At 42.6% G+C, this 15,577-nt stretch overlaps 1 protein-coding gene across 7 annotated transcripts in view; it reads right to left on the minus strand.

The window, feature by feature from the left end:
- The window catches only part of Zfh2 (Zn finger homeodomain 2), a 370,912-nt gene that overhangs the window by 7,044 nt on the left and 348,291 nt on the right, over nt 1–15,577 (minus strand). The gene's annotated exons all lie outside the window — the stretch shown is intronic.

The following is a 15,577-nucleotide window of genomic DNA, read 5'->3' on the forward strand; positions in this document are numbered from 1 at the left end:
TTTGATTGCCGCGTCAGTCCAGTTTCGCGTATGTCGTCAAAATTATTATCGCCCCGCATCTGTCTTATCTCGAAACTGAACTCACACTGCTTTTAAAGTAATCGGCTCGTTTTACGCGCATTCATACAAGTTTGATATCATGGCACTAAGCTTGGCTATTCTCAGCCTTCGTAACGCAAGAGCAATTTGCGGAGGGGAAAAAAAAACGAATGACAGTATCCTAAAACGACGCATCTGAATTGCTTCGCGTATGAATATCTGTGAAAAATATTTGTAATTATACGGTGGTCTTCGTCGGGACCCATTTACGAGATTACCATAAACGCCGGGATTCACGTTCGACATCAACATAAAGAGAATATAGGATTCTAAAAGTTACCTGAGTTCTGTAAGGGTTAGATAGCGGAGTCTAGATGGCACATTCGTGCGTAATTGATTTGTGCCAACTTAGTTGTCATAATAGCATCCCCGACGTAAACGGGGGAGAATTTATGCGGAACCTGTTTTCGCCCGAGCGAGACAGGTAAATTGGTAGTTATTAGCAGGCCCGCGGGCCGATGCGCATTGACGGGATAATTCCTGCGGCCGTCTCGAGGGCCAGAAGGATAGTCCGATAGTCCGAAGTCCGTGTATCGAGAGGCTCTCCAGATATGCCTCGGCAGGATGATTAATTCTAATTTCAGGATCACGCGCCGTGGGATGTGGCTCTCTCTCTCCCTCTTAATTTCTTTTTATTGTTTGAAAATGTTGGTCGGGTATGCGGATAGAAAGAAGCGTAAAATACGCCATCGAACTAGTCCAGCCAACGTTTAATCGGATGTGTGATGCAACGCGCGCGCGATCGCGAGGACCGAGGGAAGGACGCGGCGCGTCGACGTCGATTAGGCGGGTTGACAGGTTTACGCAGTGACGCGCGCGGCTATATCGCGCGTATCGTGTATCAGATGAGGAGTCGTTACGAGGCAGGAAGTGTTAATGATACCCCTGCTCATTCGTTGGACGCTCGGTTGTAATTATCAGAGCTGGTGGGAGGAGGACGAGGAAGACGAGGAGGGCGACGGGGGACAAGAGCTCTTTCTCTCTCCCTCTTTCTCTCGTTCTTGCTCTCGCTGTCTTTTTTCCTCCCGTTCTTCCAGTTCGTCTCTCAACGTCGGCGCGGAATTGATAGTTATTAGACGGCGAGAGAGAGACCGGAGTACCAGGACCCCGTCCGCGCCCGGTTCCGTTCTCTCTTTGTCGTCTAATGAGAATCCCTGGCACACGCACGGCAATCCACTGTTTGACTAACACTTCTCTTTCTATATCTCTTCGCCTCTCTCACAATCAGTTACCTCGCTCCTTCGCTCTCGCGTATCTCGCGCTCACGTGGATTATGGTTCACCTCGATCGGGCGAGCAAATAATCCGCGTTTTTATGTTCCGCCATCGAAAGAGCCCTTCTCGGAAAGAGGAGGCACGGCCATGTGCAGTAAAGAAGGGAGAAAAGTGTTACGGATAAATAGGGGATTAGCGCAACAACATTGGACACGGTGTATAGTTCTGGTCGCTCGTCTGCTCCCTTTACGGCCCCGCAGCGTTCACGGGAATGTGGCAAATTCATTACCGCCGGCCCACGGACTCGCTTGTCCGCGGTATCGGAGGCAGCTCGCTCTTCTTGTTTGATATAATCGGCTGAATAATGATCATCGAGCGCTCACGTCGCAAATAACGTGTACGTGGCGAACTATGGGTGTTATTGTGGAATTAGAATATCGTTACATGCGAAACGCAAAAATCACGAGCCATTGCTCAAGTTCAACTTAATCCACGCGAATATTTATGAAATTATTTTTTGTTTATTTTGTAGAACTCACTGAACGAGCATTTCCATTTACAAAACGTTAAACCGTCTAAGATGAAGGCAAAATGACTTTATTATTGCCATTTATCATCGATACGTACAAGTACTTGATATATACGAGTATGTACAAGAATTTTTATATATCCAGAAAAAAAACGTCTTCCCAAGTCTTATCGATTAAAAGTTATCGAACTGATAAATTTGTGCCTTTGCGTGGCAACTCTTCAGCGCACTTTGGAATGCTAAAAATATTCTCGATAAATCAACTTTCCCGCGATCGAGTTCTCTAGGGTCGATGAACAATGACGTTTTTTGTCATCTCGCTGAATCTCGTGCGGCATAACTCAGCCGGAGGAAACGGGAGTTGCTAAACGACGTGATTTCTTTAGCCGATAGACTTCCTCCTTCGCCGTCGGCCCTCCACCGCGCGGGTCGCCCAGCGAAGGTATATAATATAATAAGGAAGATTGTTAAATATATAACGCGCAGCGGCGCAGCCGGACGATCTCCGTGTGACACCCTTGAAACAATCGAAACGATCGAGGAGAGGGATTATTACTCTTAATGAGCACTGGTTATTTCTTTGAGTGGCTCTGATTCGTCCTCCCTTTTCCGTCCTCCGTCACCTTCTCCTCCACGGCGGTCACGGAGCCTTTGCCGCACGTGTATGCGTGTGTGTACACGCGTGCAAATGCACGGAGAAGAAACGCACACGCGCGTCTCTGCACGCGCATCACTTTCGTCTCGTCCTCTCGGAGGGGCTCATTTGCGTACGGATTGAGATAGTAGTGCCTCAGTACGAGTCGCGATGTGTGTTTTTGTTTAAATGTGTGACCGGCGTGTACGCGCGCGCGCGCGCGAGATTCTGATTGCCGGCCGCTCCCAAGTCCCCAGTGGTCGTCATTGCGACGAACTCTCATTATTTAATTTCATGCCACTATGCTTTAATCCTTTGCGCTGGGAATTATTCTGACCGTGATATTAATAAAGCGCATTTATATGGTGCTCAATACGCGCAGATATAACTTCTACTTGAAACGAACTTTCGGGGCTTTGTAATGCGTTAGAAATATCCTCTTTTTATTTATAAATAATTAATAATAAAATTCGCATATACTCATTGTGTTCGTATCTCTATTTTAAAAGAATTGCATGCATAAACATAAAATTATTTTTTCATGTAGAAATATTAAAATATTTTTGTACATCAAAATATATGTGACAGTTTACATAGTTTACATATATTGCGCTATTTAGATTTAATTTAGTTAAATAATTAAACCAGTTGCTTATAAAATAAGCCATATCTATAAAATAATAAATTTTATTTCTTAAACTATGTAATTGATAGTTGAAAAATTCTCTTGTCAAACAATTGCTTTTACAAATCTTTTAACGTATTTTTATTTTAATTCGGTTACTTTGTTTAATTGTTGCAGATTTGAGAAGCTTCGCCCTCCGTGGATTCCTCACGCGTGAGAACCGCTGGCCTCAAGATTGCTGCGACATATGCTGGAAATTTGTTCGGCGGGAATTTACGAGCGAGTTTCCGTGTCAGAGCCAATACCTGGACTCCGTTGGTAAGTAGATATAAGTCTCTATATCTTGGCAGCCATAAAGTCCCATTCGAGGACCGCCGAACAGAATAATCGAGAATGTCGTTAGTTAGCGCGTTCCATAATTTTAATGGCTGTTTGGGAGGTGCGCGCAATCCGTCATGCGCGTCACTGTCACCATTCGAAATGGCATGACATCGAGTGACGGTCACTTCGCAGATCGGCGATTGTAGAAAATGACGAATTGTCGCGCAAATTGATCGAATCTTGGAGAAAGATTATTACATTAACATTATGAGATTGTTTATTAAAACGGTATTACAAAAGTCATTGTTATGCCGATATAGATGTGAGGATAGAATATAAGAAATATTTTCACACGTATCTAATTTTTTCATTTTTTTAAAAACTAAGATAGTAATTTTAGTTCAGTCAGCAGTCTCACAAGCTGCTCTCTCTCTCTCTTTCTCTCTAATTTTGGCTCCGCGAATAATGAGTGGTAAATATATTAATATCACCACGAGTGTATCCTCTTGTCATTATCTTCTTCGCACTAAGAGGATGTGACATAATAGAAAAGGAGAGAAAGAGAAAGAAAACCGCGATCAAGTCTTCGGAATGCATCTAGGGTCCGGTATGGTATCAGCGGCGGCGAAACGCGTGATATTTCGCATCGCTTAAGGTAATAAACGCGATCGGTTTTCCCATACGGTGAATATGCAAATCCGGACATGTTCGCCACTTTGCATCAGAATTCGCTCGGCCACGTTTAATCGTCGATTAAACGGCGATCCAGATTAACGTGGAATCTTAAACGGCCCGCGACGCGCGTACCCGCTCAATCCATCAGAGTGCATCGCGGGTGAAATCACGACTTCGCGGCGAATGATCTCGCCGGAGGGGAGTCGGTGCCGCAGGGAGGATCAGCGAAGTCCATAACTGCCCGTTACGCGAAGTATGCACAACGGTGCATTCCACGTGTGCACGCTAGCGCGTTCTCACATGGTGACCGCCGCACACGTACATAGGAAAACACGTCGTGAACGTGGGCGTGCATTCCTGCCTTCGCATTATCTCCTCCTCGCTCGTTCTCTCTCTTCTTCCTTTTCTCCCTCCTCCCCCTGCCTCTCCCGCGCTTTCTCCGCGCATCTCTCTCTTTCCCTCTCTCCCTTCACGATTCTCGGCTCTTTCCTTCTCGCGCCCGCCGTCGACCGACCACGTACGAGAAGGAATCCCCTTCTTCTTTTTTATTCCTCATCCAGACCCGTTATCGTGGATACCATGGCCCGGAACGACTGTTTCACACCTCCGCTCGCGCGGGAATTAGGAAATAAATTAGCGGTCGGGCTAATTTCGTTATCTCTCCCGATGGCCGCCTCACCCCACGCTTAAGACGTCAAGGCCCGATGTCGGGGGCCCCGAGACCCAATGTGGGACCCGAGGACACGGTCGAAATCGTGTCCCGGCACACACCGCAGGATCAATGGCTCAGCGACGCGCGGAGTGCGGCGAGTGAGGCTTCGTTAAAAACGGGTCAATCCCGATTAAAACGACGGCGAAGAGGTAAGCTACGGCGCTGATACTTCGCCTCGGCCATATTCGGAGAATCGCGATAGCCACTCTTGTAATTAACCCACGGCGAGAAGATATTTCTGGGAAGTGGTATGAGAGATGTCATAACTTACTCGAATATTTGTTTAATCCACACGTAACATCCGTGCTATACGACATCTTACAGTTACGTGATTAGAAATGCGAAAACGGACAAATAATAGTTATGGTTTTCGTGAAGTGTTTCCTTCGCGATACTTTAATGCTATTTGAATAATATATAATCGCGTTTTATTTAATATTATACTTTTCAATACTGACGACAATATAAATATAAGAATTTCACGAATTAATATATACGTTTTTCGTGTTATTAATTAATATAAAAATATTGCAACGAAATAAATATGAGTATTTAATTTATAAACTAAAGTAAAAGTAAAAATTAATAAATAAAAATAATAAAAATTAATAATCAAGATAAATTAATTAATAATTATAAATATGTATATGTAATATTAAACGAATGCATATATCTGAAAAAATTTATTATATTTAAAAAAATTAAATTTTATATTTAATTATTGCTTTATTGTGCGAGATAAGTTCGCTAAGAAGGTAAACAAAGTGATACGTATGCCCAAAGATCGAACAAGTCACCTGCCCATCCGGCCGACTTTAATACCTGGGCGATGTTCGATGTAAGCGGGTTCCCCTCAGAAAATGTTGGATGTCGGGAATCACGAGGAAGTCGTAATTTCCACGCGAACGAGGCAGGCCCGAGTGAATTGACGACGGCTTATCTCACGGCTTGGCCACGAAATCGCTTCGTACGCATATCGGACAAGATAACGGCGCCGGCGTATCGATAAATTCCGCTAATTAATTATTGACGTGTCTCGGGGCTATTTTTGCACTCGCTCGGGCCCTCCACACGCAAAAGCGGATGTCTCTTCCTTCTCTGCCTACATTTTTTTTATTCTGAATCTTCCTCTCGCCGATAAGATTACCGGAGCCTGATATTTTGTTTTTTTCTTGAACAAAATTTGCTTAGAAATTTGTATAAAAAGTGAATTATGTATAATGCATAAGATTATCTACATTAGCATATAGTAGCATGATCAATGTTTAATTATATTATCCCTAGCAGATAATAAAATGCACTGGATAGTCAATTTTCCTTATATACCTATTATATATTCGACATTGATAAGTGATTTTATACATGTTTTTATATCTACGATTTGTCTAAAATCGTAATCAATCGTATATCGCTGTCCATTCAGACACGTTAAATGATTATGGTAATGTCGATGTTGCTGGATAACGCTTAATCTCAGAGACGTATGAAATCCGTGATATGAAATCCGTGTGTGGCCAGAGGCAGATGTTCCTTTGACATTTGTGTCTGTCATTTAATATAGTAGCATGAAGCAGATACCTTGAACGAACGATGGTACGAATGTCCATAAGCGCTGTACGTGGCATAATACATAATTCGTATAATAATCTGCTCAAAAATTTCATTATGACACTGCACTTTGGGAAATAAATTTGATAGAAACGGAGATGAATACACGTTCGATTGTAAAATACTGTTCGCATCTGCTGGTCCCTGACACTTGACGAATCATTATCAAATTACTATCTCATATCATATAAACAGTGAATTGATTTCAATTATTCTGGTTTACATCAAATTTTTTAAAGATACGACTCTTACGTCAAATCATGTATTATTTCTTTCATGCAGATTTCGCTTATCTGTTTCAATTTATCTCATTATTTTTATTTTCGTGGTTGTCGCGTTCTGACCAAGTGCGCGTTATGAACTGAACAGATCTGGATCAAGCGCTTTAGCGAGCCTTTTAGACCTTTAACTCCCGGCGCAGGTGACGAATCACTCGCAGCATCGTGCCTCCGGACGCGACGAAGATGCACCGGGAGCCAGAAGGTGGAGTTCGCTGTCAGGTACTTGATTTCTCGGCATCTGACGAAGAGGTGGAGAGGTCTTCGACCGGTAGCCTAAGTCGAGGAGCCGTCCCTAAAGAGGCACCGAGGTCATTAGCGGACGGAACATTTATCCTTGTCCTTCGTTCTCTCTCTCTCTCCTCCCTCCTCTCTCTCTCTCTCTCTCTCTCTCTCTCTCTCTTTCTCTCTCTCTCTATCGCTAATTCTCGCTCTTTCTCTCTTGGTCGGGTGTTCGCACTTGATTCGCCGTCGGTATCAACGGGTGCCAGGCAGGAAGACCCGTATTATCGAGTCAATTGTCTCACACCCCCCTCCCTCAGACAGTTCAGCTGACTATAAAATCATTATCACTCGTCCACCACCATCACCACCACCACCGATCTCTTTCCCTCCTTCCCTCCCATGCAAACCGTTACTTCTCGGTCGACGTTGAACGCTCGATTATCCCATTAATACGACGAGTCCGTGCGTCCATCCGTCCCGGCGGATCTTTAATTATTTAAATGCAGAGTCGCGGCGGACCCGGCACGAAGGGTACCAGAGATCCCCCTAAAGAGACAGGGGCGGATTTGTGGAGATGCGAAACTTTGTCAACACTTGAATGTACTTGCGTAGATCTTTTATTGATCGCTCGTCCTATCACTTCTGTTATCACGTTATCAGAGAAAGTAGCTCTCGCTTTACTCTTAAAATAATCTTATTGTCATCTGTTGATTATTGCCTTATTGTTTTATTTTTTTTATCGTTTAATAAGAACTTGTTATTAGCAGAAATATTAACATGTGTCGAGCAACTATTTTTGTTACCCTTTATGGTAATTGTAAAAAATTCATATCTATATGTTCTCAATTAATTTATTATTTTGAACGAACTTGCGACTGAAGACGTTGGTTGGCGGCGAGCCGTGAGAATCTGCTTGCCATCAAAGTTTATTCCCTCTAATCCGCCCCTGCCCAAAGCGTCGCAGGCTAGGCTCAGTGGGAACACGAGTAATCCTTAGTGACAAGTGGACTCGAGGCAGCGGTGTATATCCGGTAGCACTTTGGTATTTAGCTCTATAAATACGCATCGGCGTTGAGCATCGTTGACCCTGGCGCGATAATGTACGCGCGGTAGGATCCATTCCGTGGCTCGAAGCTCGGAGCGGATCTCGTTAGGATTTCGTTATCCGGCGAACAGATATCCGGCGTTTAGCGAACAAATTACAGCTCGGACTTGCGTTATTGCGCTGAACGTCTTCATCTCGCGCGAATCGCAGCCGCGAATAAATACCGTGGGGATACGTGCGAGATGACTAATGGCGCGTCATTGGATTCCGCTTAACGCGGAAGAGTAAAATCCGGGGTCCTTCGGCGATAAATAACGAAACGGGATCAACTAATGCGGCGCCGAGTGTTATGACTACGCATTTTGCCGTGGCCATAGCGGGCAGGGACTGACCGATCGCGACTATCATTAAGCGACGACTTAATGAGCCAGGCGCGCCGGACGTGGGAAGTAGCCTATCCGTGCGGTAATTACCTCACTTCAATTATTAGACGATTACCGTACGGTAATGGGGATCGAAAATGGGAGTGGACGCTCTCACGTGATCGCGGCCGCGATCAGCTAATAGACTTCTCCTGCTGTTTGCGTTACGTTCAGGGTAATATGCATTTCCAAGGATTTCGTGTAGTTGTATTTTTCTTATGGGAAATATCTTGATTTAAATCCACGAATAAAAAAGTATACAGTGTTTTTCTCGAGTAAGAGTTAGCCCTAAAATTCAATTTAGACTGAGCCATGTTTTAAGTAATTTATTTATATCTTTATATGAAAAAATATATATCTTTCACATTTTAACATATGTTTATTCAGACACGCGATTTTATAATCATTTACTTTTAAGCGCGTTCCCGGTTGGGTGCTAAAGATTATGGAAAATAAAAGAACCGGGATTCGTTTCGGCGTTCAAATAAGAGAGAACGACAATAGTGAATCTCAATTCGCCACGAGGATTATTATTATTCGACCCTTAATTGCACGGCGCGGATCCGTGTCGCCGTTACAAAGTCAACCGTAAGAAGAGCAGGTCCTTCGGAATCTTTCCGGAGGGTAGACCACCGGCAAGAATGTTACGGCACGGTAATAAGAGATTTCAGCAAGGGATTAAAAAGAAGCGGTAAGAAGACACCCCTTATGGCGCGTCCTTCCCTTCGACTCTCTTCTCCCCTCTCCCCATTTGCTTTCCTTCTTTTTAACGGACGCCACGTCGGCGGATTAGGTCTCGTTAAGATATCGCGAAGTCGTTAAAAATAATTGTCAGTCGGATAATTAAGGAGGGCGAAACTCTTTCTTCGAAGACGGGGAGGAAAACCGTCTTCACGACAGTCGGCCGACTACTCTCAGCTCGCTTCGTCGTGTTTCGTCGAGCCCCGCGTATTTGTCTTCCCCTCCATCCCTCGCCCCGCTCCCCGCCGAAGCACCCTACGTTTTTATTCCGTCTTCGCGTGTAACGCTCGTCAGCTTTGCCCTCGATCTGCTTACGTTCCTCGTCTCTTTATCCGCGTTTTGTTGGCACATCGTTAGGTAGCACGAGGGGTTTCGTTTCTCCACCAGGAATTGTAGACGGGGTTGAGTTCGTCTAACGGTGCAACGGCGCGCGGCTTGTTACGATCGTCAGACGCAACCGGAATCATGCCTCTTCGGCGGCGAACACGCCGCTTCACTTATGCATGCGCGCACCTCGCGAACCTAACTTATACGCGGACGTCGCAACGTGATACAACTTTAATGCAATCGCCCCCAGGTATATATACTCGTCATGGAAAAGTCACTCGGCGATTCCCTTTCTGTCGCGGAAGGAGATTGACCTTGTGCGAAGCGTTTCTTAGCTATCGAGTGACAAGGCACGACGTTCTAATTGATTTTATGTCAGTTTGACAGAAATAATTCAGAGAAAACTATGAGAAATATAAGAAAACTGAAACATAAGAGAAATCTCAACTTCTTTATTATCTCTAATTTTGAGGAGATAATAATTTATCAATTAGGAAATTACTATTTCTCTGTGACAATTTCAAAATAATCAACATTCACAAACTACAGTATGTCTCCCAATATTCTAATATCTAATTTTACACACTAAGTGCAAATTTATTAAGATAATATTTAATTTCATTGTTTTCTTTGAATATTATTTTGTAAAAATCCGTTAATTTTATTTTTTCATCTCCGTTTTATCGATTTAATGCTAAAAGAAACACGCATTGATATATACTTCAAATCAGTATGATATTTTCTTGTAAATATATCATTTTTGAGACGTGGGATAAGAAAGGTGAAAACGTCTGCTTGAACCGCGAACTCTTTTCTCGATCAGCAGCCCTAGCCAGGGGGTTGGCCAACGGGAAGGCATTGTAAATATTAATGCGGCGGGCACGGGCAAAGGAAAATATTTGAATAATAATTACTGAGGCACCCTCGGCCCTTGTTACGCCCTCGTATAATAAAAAGGTTCACCGGAGAAAGAAGGCGCACACGACGGTGGGATCGCGACGAGAATTTTCTAATTAGGAGGATTCAAGCCGACCCTGCAAACAATACCAGAAGTACCACTTCCATCCGTTCCCGAGGAGATACTCGAGGACTTTTGAGGAGAGAGATTTTAATATCCAAGACCTCGGCGTTTATTATCGCCCCTTATTATCGTCGCAAAAAAAAGATAACGAAATATGTAAGATCTCTCAGACTCAGACAATTTAGTATTACTTAAGTATACGCAGTAAAAAGGCCAAATAGTTATTTATTATTTTCGTCACTGTAGTTTTTGTTAAAGCAATAGGAAAACTATCAAGATTTATTTAACTGAATTTAGAACCTACGAAGAAAGAGAAAAAATAGTTTAAAGTATTTTAGAGAACTAACATATAAATTACTAAATATTCTGCAATAAAAGTGTAATACTATATAAAATCATTGATTTCTACAATAATTCTATATAAGTTGTCGTGACATTCAAGTCAAAGCAAAAGTTTCTTATTGATTTTAATCATTTAGTGGATAATGGATGTATGAAACTCTATGAGGAACGAACTGAAGAACGAACAAAGCTCTTCGAATGTTCAATAGTCTTAAACACGCCGGTATACACGTGTGTATATACGATGATATTTAAGTTTTCCATATATAATAGACGCGAGCGTATCTAGTGCTATAGTAATGCATCAATATTCGATGTATTAACCATCGACTCGCGCACTACGATAATGGCACAGGGTGAAAGTAATTGCGGGCAACTGGAGGGCGCGAAAGTAGGGCATGAATGTCATACTCCCGTACAATTAAGAAACCCTATCGCGGTGACGAATGGAATGAGAATAATTTAAATTCGTCGGCATCTACCTATTGACCGAGCATTAGACGACAATCGTATTTTTGTGTTTATTAAATAGCTCCGTTAGATTTACATATTTCAATAACGACTTATTCCTAATTCGATTAATATAACATATATTTTATTTCTTTTCTATTATATTATTATAGTTAGTATATGAATTGTCTTAATAATTTTTTCATTTAAGAAAAATAAGTAAAGTATAATAATTATCATAGTTTTTAGAAAACTATAAAACATATAGATTTTTGTCTGTTGTTCAACGTACGTCATATAACATAAAATAATATCTATAATAATCTTATAAGTTTGTTATATGAATTAGTTAGAGGTGACAAGGATGTATATAAAACTGGGGCATTACACTTGTCAGGTTGAATTAAGAAACCTTACTATGATGCTACGTGTCGTTCGTACAATTATTAGATTCATCAGAACTCGTTAGGTTTAATCCGGAAGAGATTTATTTTATTATCTTTATTGTAATGTGATTCAACTTCAGGTATTATTAGCAAAAAAAGAATTTATTACACAAGATATTACATAGATATCAATTACGTCTCGATCATAAGACACGTGCTTTTCAAGATATAAATCAAATGTATTTAAAAACAAAAATTCACAGCGTGATATTATTATAGTTATATAAAACATTATAATTGTGTAACCTGAGTAATTAGCAATATTATCAGAGGTAATTGAAGAAACAAACGAGCACATGTGGCAGCCGAAAATATTCCCGAGTACAATTTCTAACAGTTAATAACACAGGCCAATATTATATCATACAACGATTACGTAGCTGCTTCATCCGTTTCCTAACGGATCCAAATTGGTATAGTCAACACAACGAGCTCGGGGAGCTGGGCCTTGAAATTAATTAGACACTACGTCAGTAAAAAAATATAGCTCGTCGGCAATTAATTTCGCAAATCGGTCGCACGTTTTCCCGACTCGCTCGCGCAAGTCACATCAGTTGCACAGCAGTTACCCAGCGAATTAAACCGAAGGCCGGGCGAGCGTAAGAACGGCTTATCGATGGAACAATGATGATCGAGTAAATGTAACGCGTAACGAGAAGCCCGCGGCACGTTCAAAGGCCCTGCTCGGAATAAATCAAGACGGGGTTCATTGCGCGCGCGTGGTTTTGCTTCCTTCCCGCTGACTCCCTGACAGTCATTAGGATAATCAACGAATTAGCGTTTCCGCGCTAAGGACTGGATAAGGCATAAGGAGTTAGGAGGACAAAGTGCGTCTCGACACGCGATCCCACCGTACCGTGCAGGTACAAAACACATTCGCTCGCCGGATGGAGATACACCTTTCGATCACATCCACCCGGAATTTGCGAGCTCGTGCGCCATTTACCTCAAGCTCGCTCGTTGTCGGTTTTTATTTTAGTATTATTACTTGCGATTCGCATTTTAAGTAAAAAAAAAATGAAATTGATTATGCTATAACGTATGAGACACTACGTTGATTATAAATGTTGAATATCTCTTAAAGTATTTTGTTCAGAAATATTTATTCAAGCGATTATAAATATATTTATATCCTGTCGTATAAAAGTATGTAAGAAAATATAATGTAGAGATCGATGCAGAATCAGATGTTGGTTTTTAGTTAATTTTCATAAACTGCGTGTATTGTAATGTTGTAAAACGGTACGATTGCTGGCTGTAAAACTCTTCGGACTCGTCATTGCATATTCGACGCTCTTAAAGCTTGTTTACAGCGGTGCTCGGGCGCGCGAATGTTAACATAAAATGGCAGCGTTGCTTACGTTTATTTTGGTTTCCCCCGGGGCATAAATTTCGCGATGCGCATTCCCGATTGTTCGCAGGTGTGCGCACGCATCGTCCGGCACCGTGCAACCACCGAAGGTGGAATTTGTTCGGCGTGTGTCCTGAGATTCATTTCGTAGATAAGACAACCCAAGTGGCCAAGGAGCTTGACTATCTCATCGCTTTTCACGCCTTGGGAACGAGTCGCTCTTCACGTGGGGTGCGTTCGTGTGTGAAATTGGGCTGAACGGGCGCTTCAACTTGCTCTAATTAAACGCTCCTTAACTCCGGTCGGAAGAGTCCGTCATCCTGATCACCGTCGCATAACCGGCACGCACGTGTGCATGCGTGCAATCTCTTGTGTTGAATCGATATGATTCCATTAGATAGCGCAAACTTTTATTAAAAAATTAAGTTTAATAAACGAGAGTTAAATTCATCTCTCTTCTAAACATATTTTTATAAAGAACGAAATATACATCGGTATCAGATTCAGTGTCTGATTGCTAGTAAAAAAATCTCATGCAATATAGCGTATCGATACATGATTTCACGAATTTTTTTTCGCGGAGTAGATTTCGTATCCAGGTGATGAGCGTCATTTAAGAGTTTGTCGGCTTTAAGCCTTTAAGCACCTGACCATAAAGTCACTTGTAATTGTCCCGGCGAATCTCGGCGTTCACCCTCGCCGTCAGACATGCAAATAACTCGGGGTTAGTTAGCTAATGGGGTTGGCAGGGTCGGTGGCTCGGCTCGAGCGAGTTCATTCATTAAGGGTTGATGGCTTAATTGCCAGCTCGCAGCATCACAGCCGCCCCCGAGTCGGCCACCACCAAGGCATCCTATATCCCAACCTTTTCACCCTCTCTCTCTCTCTCTCTCTCTCCCTTTCTCTCCATCTCTTTCTCTCTCTTTTTGCGCCTCTCCTCTCCTCTCTCGTGCCACAGCAACAGGTTGCACCAGAAGCCAGGAGCTACCGGTATGCCCGGTAAGCCGAGGATCCAACTCGTTTGCACCCCGAATTAAGCGAGCGAGCCGGCATTAATTAATTGTCTCAGCTTGCTCGCCGTACCGCGCTGGAAAGTCCTCCGCCCTTCCGGCTGGGGTTAATTGTCGAGCACGTCGTTAACGCGATCTTTTCTACTCTTTCGACCGAGGAGAGATCCCGCAGTCCCCTTCGCGATAACTTTTAAAGGACTCGCCGTGAGTTTCAATTTGCACGTGCCGCGTCATTCGTCCCATTTGCAACTCAAAGCGTGTGTTTGTGGATTTTTATAAGTTTCCCAAAAAAGATCATTTGAACTCATTTCAATCAAAACTACGCTGCTTTATATAAAAGTTAACATATCATATTGTATTTAACGAATGAAGAACTTTTATACGAACATTGAATCATTATGACTATCATTAAATTGGATTAATATTCATTAACTCTGTAGCAAATATTCAATTAAAATTTTGTTACATTTTCTGGTATAGAAGATTCTCCGAAACTAAAAAATAATATTAGAACACAATATGCGTTATTACAACTTTTAGTATCAATTTGAATTGCCCTCAACAAGGATGTTTTAATATCTCGTGGTAATTAATCGCGGATATGAGTAGAAAGCATGAGAACTAATAAATAAAAAAGTATTTTACCACGTTCCAGGATATTCATTCTCAATAGTATTCATTGCACACGACGTTACCTCGTTCGTTCTCCCTGCCTCTTTATTTTCGTCCGCTAGTCCGTGCCGGCATTCTTTTTTTCGTTCGTTTTACACGGAGGTAACGACCATACGAATTTTCGCCATTTGTATGCGACACGGCTCAACCATCAACGTGGGTCGACGTGAATTATCGTGAGTGTCAGGCCCTACGACCCGCCCGTACGGACGGTTTAATTTAAGGTCGCCAGTTTAATTCCTGGTAGAAAGCGCATTTGCAACAGTAGCTGGAACGGACGGGAGCAAGAAGACAGAAGGCCCGAAAAAAGAAACAGAGAGCGAGAGAGAGGGAGCGGGAGGAGGGGAGGGATAGAAGAAAAGACTCTTTCGATTCAAATGCGCCGCTCCTTTCTTGTCGTTCGCATTGCCACGGCACGTCCGTTCGTCATGACTTTTCGGTGTATCACTCGCGTAAGAAAGACGTGAGTCACGATCAGGTGGATCGCCAAAATTCTTAAGTACTACGTGCGCGGTTTGTCTTAACGGCGAGAAAAAGGCGCGTCTTGCACTTAACGTTTAATCAGATTATGACATAGAGAAAGAGCGAGAGAAATAGAGAGAGAGTTTCTAAATTAATTTTACACAACGTACATAGGGATCGTGAATTTTATACTTGAATATCGCGATTCTCACAGTTATCTCACAATTAATTGTATCAGCGCTGTAAAGTATATTACTGTAGCGGACGGTAACCCGTTGCGAGATCTCGCGAGGAACTTAAGTTGTAAGTTCACCTCTGCCATTGACCTTATCGGGCGGTAGTATAAAAGAGAGATGTGCCGCGGATGA

Source organism: Temnothorax nylanderi, unplaced genomic scaffold (assembly GCF_030848795.1).
Source record: "Temnothorax nylanderi isolate EJ_2023f unplaced genomic scaffold, tnyl_v1.0 TNYL_tig0066_pilon, whole genome shotgun sequence".
NCBI classification, from domain to species: Eukaryota; Metazoa; Arthropoda; class Insecta; order Hymenoptera; family Formicidae; genus Temnothorax; species Temnothorax nylanderi.